This window comes from Scyliorhinus canicula, chromosome 5 (assembly GCF_902713615.1).
Source record: "Scyliorhinus canicula chromosome 5, sScyCan1.1, whole genome shotgun sequence".
Classification (NCBI taxonomy): domain Eukaryota; kingdom Metazoa; phylum Chordata; class Chondrichthyes; order Carcharhiniformes; family Scyliorhinidae; genus Scyliorhinus; species Scyliorhinus canicula.
In genome coordinates, this window is record NC_052150.1 from 39,177,600 (window position 1) to 39,195,393 (window position 17,794).

General features: G+C 49.1%; 1 protein-coding gene across 2 annotated transcripts in view; it reads right to left on the reverse strand.

Moving 5' to 3' along the window:
* The window catches only part of eepd1 (endonuclease/exonuclease/phosphatase family domain containing 1), a 212,121-nt gene extending 208,974 nt beyond the window's left edge, over positions 1-3,147 (reverse strand). Inside the window, exons 1-2 of one of the 2 annotated variants that reach the window (XM_038796934.1) lie at positions 3,082-3,147; positions 1,294-1,379 (exon numbers count right to left, since the gene is read on the reverse strand). The gene's annotated coding sequence lies outside the window, so the exon portion shown is untranslated. Of the gene's footprint in view, positions 1-1,293; positions 1,380-2,923; positions 3,028-3,081 lie in introns of those variants that run through there. The other variant, XM_038796935.1, reaches the window with a different exon arrangement.
* Between the last annotated feature and the right edge of the window lie 14,647 nt (positions 3,148-17,794).

Consider the following 17,794-nt stretch of genomic DNA (forward strand, 5'->3'; position numbering starts at 1 on the left):
ACGGAGGAGCTGAAGCGCAAGTGGGAAGAGGAGTTGGGAGGAGAAATAGAGCACGGTCTCTGGACAGACACGTTGAGTGGAGTCAACGTGTCCACAACATGTGCCAAGCTCAGCCTGATACAATTCAAGGTCATTCATTGGGCTCACATGACAGTGGCCCGGATGAGCAGTTCTTTGGGGTAGAAGATAGGTACGCAAGGTGTGCGGGAGGACTAGCGAACCATGTCCACATGTTCCGGACATGCCCTAAAGCTTAGGGGATTCTGGCTGGGATTTGCGGATGTCATGTCTACGGTGTTAAAAACAAGGGCGGCAATGAGTCCAGAGGTGGCAATTTTCAGAGTGTTGGAAGACCCGGGAATCCAGGAGGAGAAAGAGGCAGACGTTCTGTGTTTGCTTCCCTGGTAGCCCGGAGACGGATATTGTTAGCTTGGAAGGACTCAAAGCCCCCGAAGTCGGAGACATAGAACATAGAACAGTACAGCACAGAACAGGCCCTTCGGCCCTCGACGTTGTGCCGAGCAATTATCACCCCACTCAAACCCACGTATCCACCCTATACCCGCAACCCAACAACCCCCCCCCCCCACCTTAACCTTACATTTTAGGACACTACAGGGCAATTTAGCACGGCCAATCCACCTAACCCGCACATCTTTGGACTGTGGGAGGAAACCGGAGCACCCGGAGGAAACCCACGCACATACGGGGAGGACGTGCAGACTCCACACAGACAGTGACCCAGCCGGGAATCGAACCTGGGACCCTGGAGCTGTGAAGCATTTATGCTAACCACCATGCTACCGTGCTGCCCTGGCTATCTGACATGGCTAGCTTTCTCTGCTTGGAGGAAATCAAGTTCGCCTTGAGTGGGCCAATGTTAGGGATCGCCCGAAGGTGGCAGCCGTCCGTCGGCTTCTTTGCAGCAAATTAACAGTCAGCAGAAAGGTGGGGTGGGGGGGTTAGCTTAGTTTAGACTAGGGGGTTAGTAAAGGTGGGACCTGTAAGGGAGGAAGACGGCTTTTGCCCTATGTTTATAAAATTCATGTACATTGTTTATTTTGTTGTTGTAAAACCATAAATACCTCAATAAAATATTTAGTTAAAAAAAAGAAATATTCTAAAACACAGGGCTAAAGTATGTAAGCTAACATGGAAAACAGCATCTTTGGCAAATTGCCACATGGCTACTGAGCCAAAAGTGATTCAACTATTTCAAATTCCCAACTTTCTTTGCTCAATGTGAGTGTTGATCAGATAGAAGGATACAACTTTTTATTTCAGTTCTCCAACCTGTGCTTCTGTCAAACAAGGTTCCCTCCTTGTGCAATGGAAAGGTTCGTGGATCTCTGTCACACTCCAGCAAATACCTAAATCACCTTCAGGGAAGAAGGAAAAGAGGGACTGAATTAGAATAAGGGAGGGGGGAGAAGAATGTGGTTCTGTTGATACTTAAGAAAAAAAGACTGGCAGTTATACAGCACCATTCACGATCTCCGAACATTTCAAACTGTTTTACCGCTAATTATGCAAATTGAAGTCACAGTTGTATGTCAGCAACACAGCAGTCCCTTTGCATATTTTGCACAGATAATTTGTTTCGTGATGTTGGTTGTGGGATAATTTTGGGCCAGGGAAAGTTTTTTCTCATCCAATTCTGACAGGGTCTTGGTTTAATGCCCTGTGTGATAATGCCACACTTAGGCAGCACTGCATTGGTGTGTGAACCTAGATTTAAGTGTTCAAATCTTTGAAGAGAGACTTGAACCTTCTGACTCTGAGGGGCGAGCATGACTTGACTCCAGGGGTGGAGAATCAACTTTCCCGACAGAATCGGGCCCGGTGCCAGTCCAGCAATTCTCTGGGCCCCAAATGTCTGCACGTCCACGTATTACTCTGTGCGGCTGGGGGGCTATTGCCAGAGGCCTACCCAGCAATACCCCGCTCCCAACCGGCCAAGTTCTCGATAGCGTTGAACTAACATTGTATGGCCAATCTGGACTTTCGCGTGGCGGCTGTGGACTCAGTCCGCGGACGCCCTGGTGGGGGGGGATCAGGCACCGGTGGGGGAATCAGGCACAGATGGGTGGGGGGGGGGGGGGGGGCTTATTGGTGGCCAGGGCACAGAATGGGCAGCCAATAGGGGGGGCCTACATTACGGAGCTGCCTCCATGGTTCAGGTCCACCATGGTGCTCGGCTCAGCCACCGGAGGTGCGGCCATCGAAGGTGCTAAAGCTGCGTGAATTACTCCAGGTCCCTGCTAGCCCCCTGAAGGTAAGTGAATCGATCTATCTTTTTTGGAGGAAATTCAGGAGTGCAACGCCAGCGTTTTTACACCGGCGTGGGGACATAACCCCATTTTGGGAGAGCCCAGCCCCAGATGTTTCTGGAGGCATCACCTCCTGCCTCCAACCAGCTCGACTGTTGTTCTCTAGATGTCCAATATTTTTTAAATGACAAAAAAAAGTGTACAAAGAAAATGGAAAAAGCACAATTGTTCTAATCCCCCACCCCATAGTATTTTTCCCCCTCCCGTGTCCAATTTTTAATTCCTGGAGACTTCAGAGGAATCCTGGAGAGATTGCAGTTCTCAATTGCTACCTGCTCAGGTTACCAAAGGTTAATTCAGAAATCCCTACTTAGAACGTAATAAACTGCACATTAAGTTAACAAAACGCAGATGGTTCCCAGTATTATGTGGAGTGCAGAAACTTGCGGGGTGGGTGGTATTTAGTCCCTGTTTACACCGGAGATAATGATCAATAGGTCAACATATGCGTGCACGTGAATGAGGTTCACTCGGTCAGTCTCTCTCTCTCTCTCTCGGTAGTCAGATAGACAATTCGCCGACATGTGGTGCCCGTTTAAATGGGTCAAGTGATACACTTCGCAAAAACACGGAACCTGAGTACACCCCCTTACAATGTTGCACTCTTTCCACCTCGACTTCTTCTCGGGGTGGTAAAAGAGCCGTTCGGTTCGGAAATTCCGCGAAAGCGAATCAAAAGAAACTGCAACTGCCTCCGGCGAATGTCAGAGCTCGGACTCCGCAGGTTGAAGTTAAAGAAGACCGCACTAACCTGCGTAATTCCCGGTTTCAGGAACAAGTAAATGCCGTCTGGTGGGTGTGGTCTTTGGCACCCTCCCCCTCCGCGCTCCTGTTGCTGTTCAATCAGCTGGCCGGCTCCATGGTGACTCACAGCTGCTCCCCTCGCCGGCAGTGCGCTGCCCGCCCGCTGCATTCCCCATTCTCTGTCGCCCTCTGCTCGCCAAAAAATACCCCAAACAACAAATCCCAAACCCAAGAGTCCAAAAACACTCCCAGAACATCGATTTGCTGCTGACGCGCTGAACAAGAAAAGCAGGTCATAGAATCCCCACAGTGCAGAAGGAGGCCATTCGGCCCATCGAGTCTGCACTGACCCTCTGAAAGGGCACCTTACGCAGGCCCCAACCCCACCACCCCAGCACTTCTTTGGACTGTGCAAGAACATGCAAACGCCACACAGTCACCCAAGGCCAGAACCGAACCCAGGTCTATAGTGCTGTGAGGCAGCAGAGCAACCACTGAGCCATCACGCTGCCCTTTTATGGGGCTGAAGGAGGCCATTGAGTCTCTGACTCTCTGAAAAAGCATTCTACCAGGCCCCAATCCCATGCTTTACTCCTGTAATCTGGCATATTCTTTCTTTTCAATTGACAAGCCAATTTCCTTTTGAATACCTTGATCAAACCTGCCTCCACCATGCTCTCAGGAAGTTTGTTCCAGACCCCAATCACCCTCCGGGTGAAACCATTTTCCTCCATCGCTTTTACTCCTTTTGCCAATTATTTTGAATCTGTGCCCTCTAGTTCTTGATGCTCTCTTCTGTGGGAACAGTTTCTCAAAATTTACCTTGTCTGCACCTCTCAGAATCGTGAACACCTCATCAAAACTCCCATCAGACTTCTTAACTCCACGGAAAATAGTCCCAACCTCTCCCATCTATCCTCATAGCTACAGTTCTTAAACACTGGAATCACATGAATCTCTGCTCTCTTCAATGCCTTCACATCCTTCCTCAAATATGGTGCACAAAACTGGATGCACTACTATAGATGAGACCTAACTAGTGTCTTATACAAGTTCAACACATCCTCCTTAGTCTTGTACTCAATGTCCCTATTAATAAAACCTAAGACACTATATATTTTATTAACTGTTCTCTGACATGCCCTGCCATCTTCACTGGCTAATCTATATATACACCAAGGTTCCTGCACCTCCTTTAGAATTTTTACCTTTATTTTATACTGTGTCCTTTATTCTTCCTGCCAAAATTAATCATTCACTGCATTGAACTTCATCTGTCCTTGTCTGTCCAATTCATCAACATGTCTGTGTCCTTTTGAAGTTCAAGACTATCCTCATCACAGTTGGCAACATTTCCAATCTTTGTATCATCTGCAAATTTTGAAATCATGCCCTGAACATCACAGTCTAGGTCATTAATATATATCACAAAGAGTATGGGTCCCAACATTGACCCCTGGGGAACTCCATTACAAACCTTCCTCCAATCTGAGAAACAACTGTTTATCACGACTCTCTGTTTCCTGCCACTCAGCCAATTTCTTATCCGAATGCCTAATTTCCCTTTTATTTTTATGGGCTAGAATTTTTCTCAGAAGTCTGTGGTGTGGCACTGTATCAAGTTTCTTTTGAAAATCCATATAAACCATATAAAGAGCATTGCCCTTATCAACCTTCTTTGTTATCTCCTCAAAAAACTCCAGCAAGTTAATAAATTAATCCATGCTGGCTTTCCATAATTGTCCTTGACTAGCCTAGGTGACTACTGATTTTGTCTCGAACTATAGTTTCCAGAAGTTTTCCTACCACTGAAGTCAAATTGATTGGTCTATAGTTTCTGGCTTTTTGAACAAGGGTGCAACATTCCCAATTCTCCAGTCCTCTAGCACCATCCCTGTGCCTAAGGAAGACTGGAAGATTACCACTAGTTCCTCTGCAATTTCCACTTTCACTTCCCTCTGTACCCTTGAATGCATCTAATCTAGTCCTGGTATCTTACCAATTTTAAGGAAAAATTGCCTTTCTGACACTTCCTCTTTCTCAATTGTAAATTCTTCAAGTGTACCAGGTACCTGAGGCAGGATTTTCCATTTCTGAGGCTGTGTTGACACCAATTCAGAATTCCTTGACTTTCACAACAGAAAACTGGCGCAAAATCTGGACCGATTCTGCTACTATTGAGGGGCTAGCACCAGTGCCGCATGGAACACAATCAATTCCAATGACAAACGGTGCGGGATTCGCCGGGTCTGTGCTTGATACTCGGGAGGCTGACAAGCTGCAGCCGCACATACACATTACACTACCCACACACACTTATCCCAGCCAACAAGATGGCACTGGTTGTGCTGGAGCGCGCCCATACAGCAGATGGGTCAGCTGGAGCCAGGGGGCATCCTAGGGAGTGCCCTGGGGGGACACCTATACGACCCTTGGCACTAAGTTTAAAGTGGGCTGTTAGCGGTTTGCACAGCTGCATGGCTGTCTTGTCAGCTGCGGCAATAGTGTTCCATGCCCGTCCACCCCGACCCTACAGCCCACCTCCTGGCAACCCCCCCTACTCCCCCAGCCCTGGCAGGAGCCCCCCGGCCAGCGGCACAGCTGTCGGAATATTATGACGATGTTGGACATTTTCCATATCCCCCTCTCTCTCCCTCAGTGGCTGCCATGCCAGTTTCACGATTTCTAAAAGCAAAAATGAACTGTGCAGTCGGGAACTTGGCCCATTGGAGGCGCAACAGGAAAATCACAGAGGTCCTAGAGAATACCGGGTCGAGCCTGCTAGTGATATGCAAACGGTGTCTACTGTACGTGCGCTCCAGAACGCCTTGACGCCGCTGTCGAGGTACTGGAGCATTGCAATTTGGCATCAAATCAGCGCCTGCCACGTTTTGGCGTCGGAACCGATTTTCCACCCAATCACCTTTCCTGATTTCAGCTTCGGCTAACAGAGAATCTCGCCCCTCATCTCTCACCTTGACATGGGTAGCATCTCCTTTCTTTTGTAAAGGCAGATGCCAAGTACTCGTTTAATACCTTCACTATTCCTCCTGCCTTCACATGCAAATCCCCTTTTTTTAAATCCCAAATCAGCCATACTCTTTCTTTTATCATGCGTTTATTACTTAAATGCTTATAGAAGATCTTGGGATTCCCTTTTGGGTTAGCTGCCAATCTCCTTTCACACTCTCTCCTTGATTTTCTTGTTAGCTTTTTCACTTCCCCTCTGGTCCTCCCATATCCAGTTTGTTTCTCCATTGTGTTTCAACCTGACATCTGCAGAACACGCACTTCTTCTTTTTCATTTTCACCTCTATCTCTCACATCATCCAGGGAGCTCTGGATTTATTGGTCCCCACCTTTCCCCTTCAAGCGAGTATGCCTTGTCATTTTTTCTTTGAAGGCGGCCCATTGTTCAACCATTGACTATTTTGCCAACTCACTCGACTCAGATGCATTCTCATCACATTGAAGTTGGCTTTCTCCCAATTAATTATCCCTGCTCTGGATTGCTCCTTGTCCTTTTCCATGGCCAACCTAAATCTTATGATTTTAGATTTTGAACAGTACAGCACAGAACAGGCCCTTCGGCCCTCGATGTTGTGCCGAGCAATGATCACTCCACTCAAACTCACGTATCCACCCTATACCCGTAACCCAACAACTCCCCCTTAACCTTACTTTTTAGGACACTACGGGCAATTTAGCATGGCCAATCCACCTAACCCGCACATCTTTGGACTGTGGGAGGAAACCGGAGCACCCGGAGGAAACCCACGCACACACGGGGAGGACGTGCAGACTCCGCACAGACAGTGACCCAGCCGGGAACCGAACCTGGGACCCTGGAGCTGTGAAGCATTGATGCTAACCACTATGCTACCGTGCTGGTAATAATGGTCACTGTCCCTAAATTGGTATTTGACCCACTTGGGCTAACTCATTCCCAGAATCAGGTCCAACGGTGCTTGCCCTCTGATTGGACCAGACACATTTTGCAGCAGAAAATTATATTGAACACATTCCGGGAATTCTTGCCCCTCTTGTCCCTTTGCACTTTTTAACAGGAATATTTAACACCCAGCCTTGTCCTTCTTTGAGCCAGATCTCTGTTATAGCAATAATATTATAATTCCATTAGGGGAGGCAATAGTGTAGTGGTATTGTCACTGAACTAGTCATTCAGAGGCCCAGGGCAATACTCTGGGGACCTGGGTTCAAATCCCACCAGGGCAGTTGGTGAATTTGAATTCAACAAAAAAAGCGGAAAAACTTGTACAGAATGCAAAACTGTGAGAAAGGGCGTGTGTTGCCCTGGGTTATTTTTGTTTTGTACTTTTTGAATCAGTTTAAAATAAAATAATTTAAAAAAAAATGTCTACACTGCAGAAACATCTGTCTGCTTCCCTAACTATGGAATCCCCTTGCACAATCACTGTGCAGCTGAGCCATCCATGATGCCACAAACCTGGCTCTTGCTGCAGTCCTCTGAGGAATCATCTTGCTTATCTGCATCCAAAATGGAAAAGCAGTTGGGGAGTTGTGGTGAATGTAACATAGTAATTCACACTGTATTTACCAATACCATTGTAAGCGCAGTAGCGTTATCCGACCACTAGGGGGAGTAGCTCTGGGAATGCTCAGGAGTTTGTTCAGGGCTCCACCCTTGGCACCGCCCATGACCCCTCCCCCTTGACTGCTGTATAAATAACCGTGTCCAGGGCCAGACTGCAGTTCATCGAGAGTTCAACGGTAACAGGCTGGCTCTGTAGTAAGTAGATGAAAACCACTGTTCATATCTTAAAACACGTGTATCGTGAATTGATGGTTCCATCAATTTAATCTATTTAAGAACAGTCAGGATCGATCATGGAATCAGCCCTCAAGCCTGGACTCCTGGAACTCGACCCACAGGATGCAGAGGCAAAATAAATCTTCTCCCACTGGCTGCGGTGCTTTAAGGCCTACCTGGCAGAAGCGAGCACAGCCGAAACAACAGAGGGACAGAAGTTAGGTCTACTGCACGCGAGGGTGAGCCATATAATCTCTACACAACTAAACTCGGCCGGTTCATATACTGCAGCGCTAGCGATACTCGATAAGGTGTATGTAAGGCCCATTAACAAAGTTTACACACGCCATGTGTTCACTACTCGCCGCCAGCGGCCTACAGAATCACTCACCGAATTTTTAAGAGAGCTCAATAATCTATCTAATGACTGTAACTATCAAGCGGTTACCGCGGCTGAACATAGAGAACTTGCTGTACGCGATGTTTTTGCAGCGGGCCTCAGGTCTAATTATGTGCGCCAATGACTGCTGGAAAAGGGGGCCCAAGACTTAGAAACAACTGTGGAAATTGCTACCATGATGGAGGTCTCCTTCCGCAGCCTCACCTCGTTCCCCACGGACCACGCGACCCAATCATGGGCCCCCGACCAGCAACTCCCCCAGGCCTGTGCCACGCGGCCGCCCAGCAACCAGGCTGCTCCAGCCTGCCATTTCTGCGGCCGGAATCAGCACCCGCGGCAGCACTGGCCGGCCCGCAATGCGACCTGCAGCAGCTGCGGGCGGAAAGGCCACTATGCGAGAGTGTGCCTCGCAAAAAGGGCCCCAGATTCCAACTCCCCAGCGGCACGAAGTAATCGCTCCGCAGGCCCGCGGGGCCCGAAATGCTGCGGCCTATGCCCCGACCCCGCTTCCTCCCGCCACGTGCGATCCATGGGGGCCGCCATCTTGGCAAACCTCCACCACGCGGCCGGCCACGTGCGACTCATGGGGGCTGCCATCTTGGACGCCATCTTCCTCGCCACCCGCCACATGCGATCCACGGGCCCGACCTGCATCTGCACGCACGGACAACTCATCGGAAGAGTACGACCTCCCCGGGCGCTCATCACGCGGCCAGCAACTCGGCGCAGTCACCCTGGATCAATCACGCCCGAAGCATCTGCAAAATTCAGTGGCAGAGGTCCAAATCAACGGGTACAACACGCCATGCCTTTTTGACTCCGGGAGCACTGAGAGCTTCATACACCCAGACCTGGTAAGACGCTGTTCGTGCCCCGTTTTCCCCATGCGGTAAACTATCTCGCTCGCTTCAGGCTCCCATTCTGTACAGATCCAGGGGCGCACCGCCGCGACACTCACAATCTGAGGCGCTAGCTACTCAAAATTTCAGCTCTATGTTTGGCCCGACCTCTGCGCGCCACTCTTATTAAGCCTAGATTTTCAGTGTAACCTTAAGAGACTCACCCTCAGCTTCGGCGGGCCCCTGCCCCCACTCACTATCTGCAGACTTGCTACACTGTGAATCTCTTCCCCCCCTCCTCTCTTCGCCAATCTCACAAAGGACTGTAAACCCATAGCCACTCGTAGCAGGCGATACAGCCTGCAGGATAGGGTATTTATCAGATCAGAGGTCCGAAGGCTTCTCAGTGAGGGGATTATAGAGGCCAGCAATAGTCCCTGGAGAGTTCAGGTGGTGGTCGTTAGGACCGGGGAAAAATTCCGCATGGTTGTCGACTATAGTCAGACCATAAATAGATTTACGCTCCTCGACGTGTATCCCCTCCCCAGGATTGCTGACATGGTAAATCAGATCGCCCAGTATCGGCTCTTTTCCACGGTGGATCTGAAGTCTGCATACCACCAGCTCCCAATCCGCCCGGAGGACCGCCACTACATGGCATTCGAGGCCGATGGCTGCCTCTTACATTTCCTCCGGGTCCCCTTCGGCGTAACTAATGGGGTCTCGGTGTTCCAACGAGCAATGGACCGAATGGTGGACCAGTACGGGCTGCAGGCCACGTTTCCTTACTTGGACAATGTCACCATCTGCGGCTATGACCAGCAGGACCACGACGCCAACCTCCACCGTTTTGTTCCAGACGGCACAGAAATTAAACATCACCTACAACAAAGAGAAATGCGTTTTCCGCACAAATGCGTTTTCCAAGGCCCTCAAACGGTGCTTGGGCTTCTTCTCCTACTACGTCCAGTGGGTCCCTCAATATGTGGACAAAGCACGCCCACTCTTTAAGGCCACACAATTTCCCCTGTCAGCTGAGGCACGCTAGGCCTTCAACTGCATCAAGGAGGACATCGCCAAGGCGGCCAAGCGGGCGGTGGATGAATCCACTCCATTCCAGGTTGAGAGCGATGCCTCAGAGGTAGCTCTAGCAGCCACACTAAATCAGGCAGGGAGACCAGTCGCATTTTTCTCCCGTACCCTCTCTGCTTCAGAACTCCGACACTCCTCAGTCGAGAAAGAAGCACAAGCCTTTGTGGAGGCTATTCGTTACTGGAGGCACTACCTCACAGGTAGGAGGTTCACCCTCATCACCGACCAAAGTTCGGTCGCCTTTATGTTTGATAACTCACAAAGGGGCAAAATAAAAAATGATAAAATTCTTCGGAGGATCGAACTCTCCACCTACAGCTATGATATTGAGTATCGACCCGGGAAGCTCAACGAGCCTCCGGATGCCCTATCCCGCGGGACATGCGCCAGCGTGCAGATTGACAGACTGAAAGTCATCCACAACGACCTCTGCACCCGGGGGTCACCCGGCTCGCCCACTACATCAGAGCTCGAAACCTGCCTTTCTCCAACGAGGAGGTAAAAGCGGTCACCAGGGACTGCCCGATCTGTGCGGAGTGCAAACCGTACTTCTATAGACCAGACAGGGCCCACCTGGTCAAGGCTTCTAGGCCCTTTGAACACCTCGCGATTGATTTCACAGGGACACTCCCCTCAACTAACAAGAACGATTACTTTCTAAATGTCGTAGATGAGTTCTCCCGTTTCCCATTTGCTATCCCGTGCCCTGACATGACCTCCCACACAGTCATTAGGCCCCTGCATAGCATCTTCACCCTGTTCGGTTTCCCCAGCTACGTGCACAGCGACCAGGGTTCGTCCTTCATGAGCGACGAGCTGCGTCAGTACCTGCTCAACAAGGGCATTGCCTCGAGCAGGACTACCAGCTACAACCCCAGGGGGAACGGGCAGGTGGAGAGGGAGAACGCGACGGTGTGGAAGACCGTCCTACTGACCCTCCGGTCTAGAAAGCTCCAAGTCTCCCAGCGGCAGGAGGTCCTCCCAGATGCGCTCCACGCTATTAGGTCCCTCTTGTGTACAGTGACCAATCAGACCCCTCACGAGAGGCTCTTCATTTTTTCCAGGGGCACTACCACGGGGGTCTCACTTCTGGCATGGCTGAGGACACCGGGCCCGGTACTCCTGAGGAAACACGTCAGGGCACACAAAACCGACTCCCTTGTTGAGAAGGTGCGCCTGCTCCACTCCAACCCCCAGTACGCATTCGTCGAGTTCCCTGACGGCCGCCAGGACACAGTATCCCTCCGGGATCTGGCACCCGCCGGATCCAGCGCCCCCTCTAATCCCACCGAAGGACCCCTCACCCTATACCCCATGCTGCTGCCCCCTCGCGCTCCTGAGCCCACGAGCTCGCTCCACCAGCTCTGTGCACACGCGCCGGCCAGCCCCCAGCGCCCCCAGTCCCCGGTCGAACCAGAAGAGTATGAAGCTTGGACACAACCCTCCCCTGGAGTCCGCCATTGTACCCCAGCACACAACACCCATCCAGCCACCGCAAGAGGCTGCAACCCCAGTGCTCCGCAGATCACAGCGGACAGTTCGACCACCGGACAGACTTACTTTGTAGACCACCACCTCCGCCGGACTTGATTTTTTTTGCAGGGGGTGAATGTGGTGAGTGTAACTTAGTAATTCACACTGTATTTACCAATACCATTGTAAGTGCAGTAGCGTTATCCGACCACTAGGGGGAGTAGCTCTGGGAATTCTCAGGAGTTTGTACAGGGCTCCACCATTGGCTCTGCCCACGACTCCTCCCCCTGGACTGCTGTATAAATACCCTTGTCCAGAGCCAGCCTGCAGTTCATCGAGAGTTCAACGGGTAACAGGCTGGCTCTGTAGCAAGTAGATTAAAACCACTGTTCATGTCTTAAAACACGTGTCTCGTGAATTGATGGTTCCATCAGGAGTGAAATAGCCTCAGGGATTCCTGCACCCCCTACCTGTTTCTCTCAGATACTCTTGTGTCATCCATTCCTTCTCTGCCTGTGTACTTCTTAGCTGTGCTGTTACCACCTCTCTAAATGCACTATCCATGTAATCTTCAGCCTTGTGATGCACTACAGTGACTCAAGCCGCCGCTCAAGTTCCACAACCTTGAACCCCAAAGCTACTGCTGCTGGTAACACTTCCTGCAGATATAGTCATTGGGGTCACTTTGTAAGTGCCTGACTTCCCACATCTCACAGAATGCACATGCCACGTGGCTGAGCTGCATTCACACACCTTAAACTTTATACAAGTTTACTGTGAAAATCCCCTAGTCGCCACAGTCCAGCACCTGTTTGGGTACACTAAGGGAGAATTCAGAATGTTCAATTCACCTATCAAGCACGTCTTTCAGGAACTGTGGGGGAAACCGGAGCTGCCGGAGGAATCCCACACAGACTAGGGGAGAACGTAATATAACTCACCTGTCACTCTCTAATTTTCTTCTGTATGCTGACTTCAGAAAGGCCTATACTTAGCAATTAATCAACTTTTGGGACACCTGTGATATCACTTTTATATTTTATCTGTAAATTCCCAGCTTTTACTCTCTGGTGCTTTATGAGCTATCTTATGGACTCTCTCTCTCTCTCTCTCTGAACTCCCACTGTTTTATGAGCTCTCTCCCTGAATTCCCTCTGTTTATGAGCTGTCTCTCTCAAAACTCCTGCTTCTTTTGGAGCTCTCTCTCTGAACGCCCACTGCTTTATGGGCTCTCTCTCTCTCTCTGAACTCACACAGCTTTATGGTCTCTCTCTCTCTCTGAACTCCCGCTGCTTTATGAGCTCTCTCACTCTCCAAACTCCTGCTGCTTTATGGAAGTTAACGTAGTTAAAGGAATTGGACAAATACTTGAAAATGTTTCAGGCCAATGGGGAAAGATCAGAAGAGGAGGCTATATGATTCTAAGTACAAAGTACTGCATATAGGATGGAAAAATAAACAACACCAGTATTCATATAAAAAGGAAATAGAAAGAGACCTTGGAAGTCTGGAGGTTAAACATGTCTAACCAATGCAGAGATGCAACAACAAATCTCATACAATGTGGAACTGCACAGCCAGTTTTTTTTTATTGTTCCATAATATCCCTGAGAACCCCGACAGTGCAGAAGAAGGTCATTTGGCCCATTGAGTCCGCAGTTTGCACCAACCCTCTGAAAGAGCACCCTACCTAGGCTGACTCCCCAGTCAAATGCCCGTGACCCAGTAACCTTACCTAACTGCACATCCTCGGACAGTTTTAGGTTGGCCAATCCACCTAACCTGAACATCTTTGGATTGTGGGAGAAAACCAGAGCACCCGGATGAAACCCACGCAGACACGGGGAGAACGAGCAAACTTCACACCCAAGCCGGGAATTGAACCCGGGATCTGGCACTGTGACTAGGCCAGCATTTATTGCCCATCCAAACTGCCCTTGAGAAGATGGCAGTGGACTCCAGAAGTCCAAGTGGTGTAGGTACATCCACAGTGCTGTTAGGAGGGGAGTGCCAAGATTTTGACCCAGCAACAATGAAGGAACGGGGTTATAGGTCTAAATCAGGATGGCTAATGGCTTGGAGGAGAACTTACAGTGGTGTTCCCATGCATCCTCTGCCCTTGTCCTTCTACATGATAGAGGTCATGGGCTTAAAGGTGCTGTCAAAGGAGGTTTGGTGAGTTGCTGCAGTGTGTATTGTAGGCAGTACACACAGCTGCTACTGTTTGTTGGTGGTGGAGGAAGTGAATGAGTAAGACCACAAGACCATAGACCATAAGACATAGGAGCAGAATTAGGCCACTTGGCCCATCGAGTCTGCTCCGCCATTCAATCATGGCTGATATGTTCTCATCCCCATTCTCCTGCTGTCACCCCATAAACCCTGATCCCCTTATTAATCAAGAACTTAAAGACACTCAGTGAATTGGCCTCCACAGCCATCTGCGGCAAAGAGTTCCATAGATTCACCACCTTCCGGCTGAAGAAATTCCTCTTCATCTCTGTTTTAAAGGATCGTCCCTTTAATTTGAGATTGTGTCCTCTGCTTCTAGTTTTTCCTACAAGTGGAAACATCCTCTCCACGTCCACTCTATCCAGGCCTCACAGTATCTTGTATGTTTCAATAAGATCCCCTCTCATCCTTCTAAAGTCCAACGGGTACAGACCCAAAGTCCTCAAACATTCCTCATACGACAAGTTCTTCATTCCAGTGATCATTCTTGTGAACCTCCTCTGGACCCTTTCCAAGGCCAGCACATCCTTCCTTTCATATGGGGCCGAAATCTGCTCACAATACTCCAAATGGGGTCTGACCAGAGCCTCATACAGCCTCAGAAGTACATCCCTGGTCTTGTATTCTAGCCATCTTGACATGAATGCTAACATTACATTTGCCTTCTTAACTGCCAACGGAACCTACACATTAATCTTAAGAGAATCGTGAACAAGGTCTCCCAAATCCCTTTGTGCTTCTGCTTTCCGAAGCATTTCCCCATTTAGAAAATAGTCTATGCCTAGATTCCTCCTTCCAAAGTGCATAACCTCACATTTTTCCACATGGTATTTCATTTGCCACTTCATTGCCCACTCTTCTAGCTTGTCCAAGTCCTTCTGCAGCCCCCTTGCTTCCTTAATACTACCTGTCCCTCTTTGTATCATCTGCAAACCTAGCAACAGTGCCTTCAGTACCTTCTTCCAGATCATTAATGTATATTGTAAAAAGTTGTGGTCCCAGCACAGACCCCTGAGGCACACCACTAGTCACCGGCTGCCATCCTGAAAAAGACCCCTTTATCCCCACTCTTTGTCTTCTGCCAGTCAGCCAATCCTCTATCCATGCCAGGATCTTACCATGAACACCATGAGCTCTTAACTTATTTAATAGTCTCCTATGCGGCACCTTGTCATCGGCCTTCTGGAAATCTAAATAAATCATGTCCACTGGTTCTCCTTTGTCTAACTTGCTTGTTACCTCCTCAAAGAACTCTAACAGATTTGCCAGACACGAGTAAGGTAGTGGATGGTGTGCCAATCAAGACGGCTTCTTTGTCCTGGATGGTGTTGAGCTTCTTGAGTATTGTTGGAACTATAATCATCCAGACAAGTGGAGAGTATCACGCTCCAGATTTGAGCCTTATTGATGGTGGACAGGCTTTGGGAAGTCAGGAAGCATGGTGGCACTGGGCAACATGGTAGCACAGTCGTTAGAACAGTTGCTTCACAGCTCCAGGGTCGAATGGTTCGATTCCCGGCTTAGGCCACTGTCTGTGCGGAGTCTACACATTCTCCCCGTGTCTGTGTGGGTTTCCTCTGGCTGTTCCGGTTTCCTCCCACAGTCCAAAGATGTGCAGGTTAGGTGGATTGGCCATGCTAAATTGCCCTTAGTGTCTAAAAAGGTTAGCTGGGGTCCTGGGTTATGGGGATAGGGTGGAAGTGTGGGCTTAGGTAGGGTGCTCTTTCCAAGGGCCGGTGCAGGCTCGATTAGCCGAATGGCCTCCTTTTGCACTGTAAATTCCAAGATCCAGGAGGTGAGTTGCTCTGCGCAGAATTCCCAGACTTTGAGCTGCTTTTGTAGCCACAGTACTTATAGACTTGTCCAGTTGAGTTTCTGGTCAATGGTAACCCCCAGGATATTGATAATGAGAGATTTAGCAATGGTAATGCCATTGAATGTCAATGGGAAATGGTTGGATTCTCTCTTGCGGGAGATGGTCATTGCCTGGCACTGGTGTAGCACAAATACACCATCAGCCGAAGCCTAAATGTTGTCCAGTGCCTGTTACATATGGGTACAGACTGCTTCAGTGCCTGAGGAGTCATTAATAGTGCTGGGTATTGTGTAATCACCAACAAATATTCCCACTTCTGACTTTATGATGGAGAGGAGGTCATAGATAAATATTCTCAGTCCCTCCATCAAAGTCATTAATATAGATTTAAATAGTCAAGGATGCAGCACTGATCCTTTTAGTACTCCATTAGTTGTAGCTTGCCAACTTGAAAATGCCCCATTTCATCCCTATTCCTTGCCTCCTGTCCATTAAGTAATACTCGCCATATCACCACAAATACTAGGTGTCCTTACCTTGCATTTAGCTCAGATGTGGCACCTTATCGAATGCCTTTAAGAAAACCATGCTATCTTTCCTTAATTCAGACTTGGCCAAGTGACTGTTAATTTTGGGCGCCACAGTAGCACAGTGGTTAGCACTGTTGCTTTACAGCTCCAGGGACCCAGATTCGATTCCCAGCTTGTCACTGTCTGTGCGGAGTCTGCACGTTCTCTCCGTGTCATCGAATCATAGAATTTACAGTGCAGAAGGAGGACATTTGGCCTATCTAGTCTGCACCGGCCCTTGGAAAAAGCATCCTACTTAAGCCCCATGCCTCCACTCTATCCCTTTTATCCCATGTGGTAGTCGGTATTAGGGGTATTACGGTACCTAGTTTGAGGCTGTAAGATCATTGCTGTGGGAGGTACCTCAGACAGGAAGATCATTGGTGAAGCCTGCCTGCCTGCTGGTTCCGCCCTGTAAGGCGGAGTATAAGAGTCTGTGTCTCCCCAGCGAAGCCCACATCCCATGAAAGAATAAAGAAAACAAAGTATGCACAGGCTCCTGGCATCACCTGGGCCTGAAGGAAGCTGTGGTGATATGCCTGTAAGCAATATCATAGATGGCTGGTGGTGCGACCTCCAACCAGCAGGTGGTGGTACAGACACACCAGTGTAGCCATCTGGGATGGCCACTTCCAGAATACAAAATGGATGCTCGCAATTAATGTAGGGAACTATGGACAATGTTAGGAAAGTAAGCAGGCACAGGGCCTGTATGCGTATTGAGAAGGCAGCTCCCAGACGAGACTGAAACTGTAGGTCAATTAACATACTGATGGACCATCTCCGGGAACAAAGGAAAGACACTCAAGCAACCGATACTGTTTCAGACATCCCAACGCCAGTTTCCCAAACCGAAAGCACAAACAAAGCCAGGCCAACGGCCACCAGAGACACGCCCAGCCATCAGGGCACCCACCACTTTATTGGTCAAAACCAATACCAGTGATCAAGAAGCGGCCCAATTAATTGGGGCCAGGATTAAGGCCCGCCTAAAAGCGCACCAAGCCCCTCCAGGTATAAGAAGGAACCCCCACGAGAGAATTGCTCTCTTGGATTCGGCTCTCAAAGCGGAGAGACCCGTCCACCAGCTGTACCAGAAGCAAGTAAGTCCAAGGTCAATGCTCGCTGCCAGACGGACAACCTTAGCTGTTCTCCTGTACCACTTCTGACCCAACAACCTCAGATCCAAACAACGGCCATTGCTCCTCTGACTGAGTGCGCACCCAAAGTTAAGTATAGGCGTTAGAGATAGTTTAGTTTGTAGTATTTTGTGCATGAGTAGATATTACTGTGTGTGTAAATAAATAGTATTGACTTAGAAACTAACTAACTGGTGTATTGGCTCTTTGATCAGTATTACCTTATGGCAGTATCGAAAGATACCTGGCGACTCTAAAGCAAACATAATTAGGATTAAGGAAGGCGACCATATTGACTGCCATATTTATTTTTAAAATGTTTTTATTCTCCATTTCTTTTCACATTTTCCTTCAAAATTTACACCCCA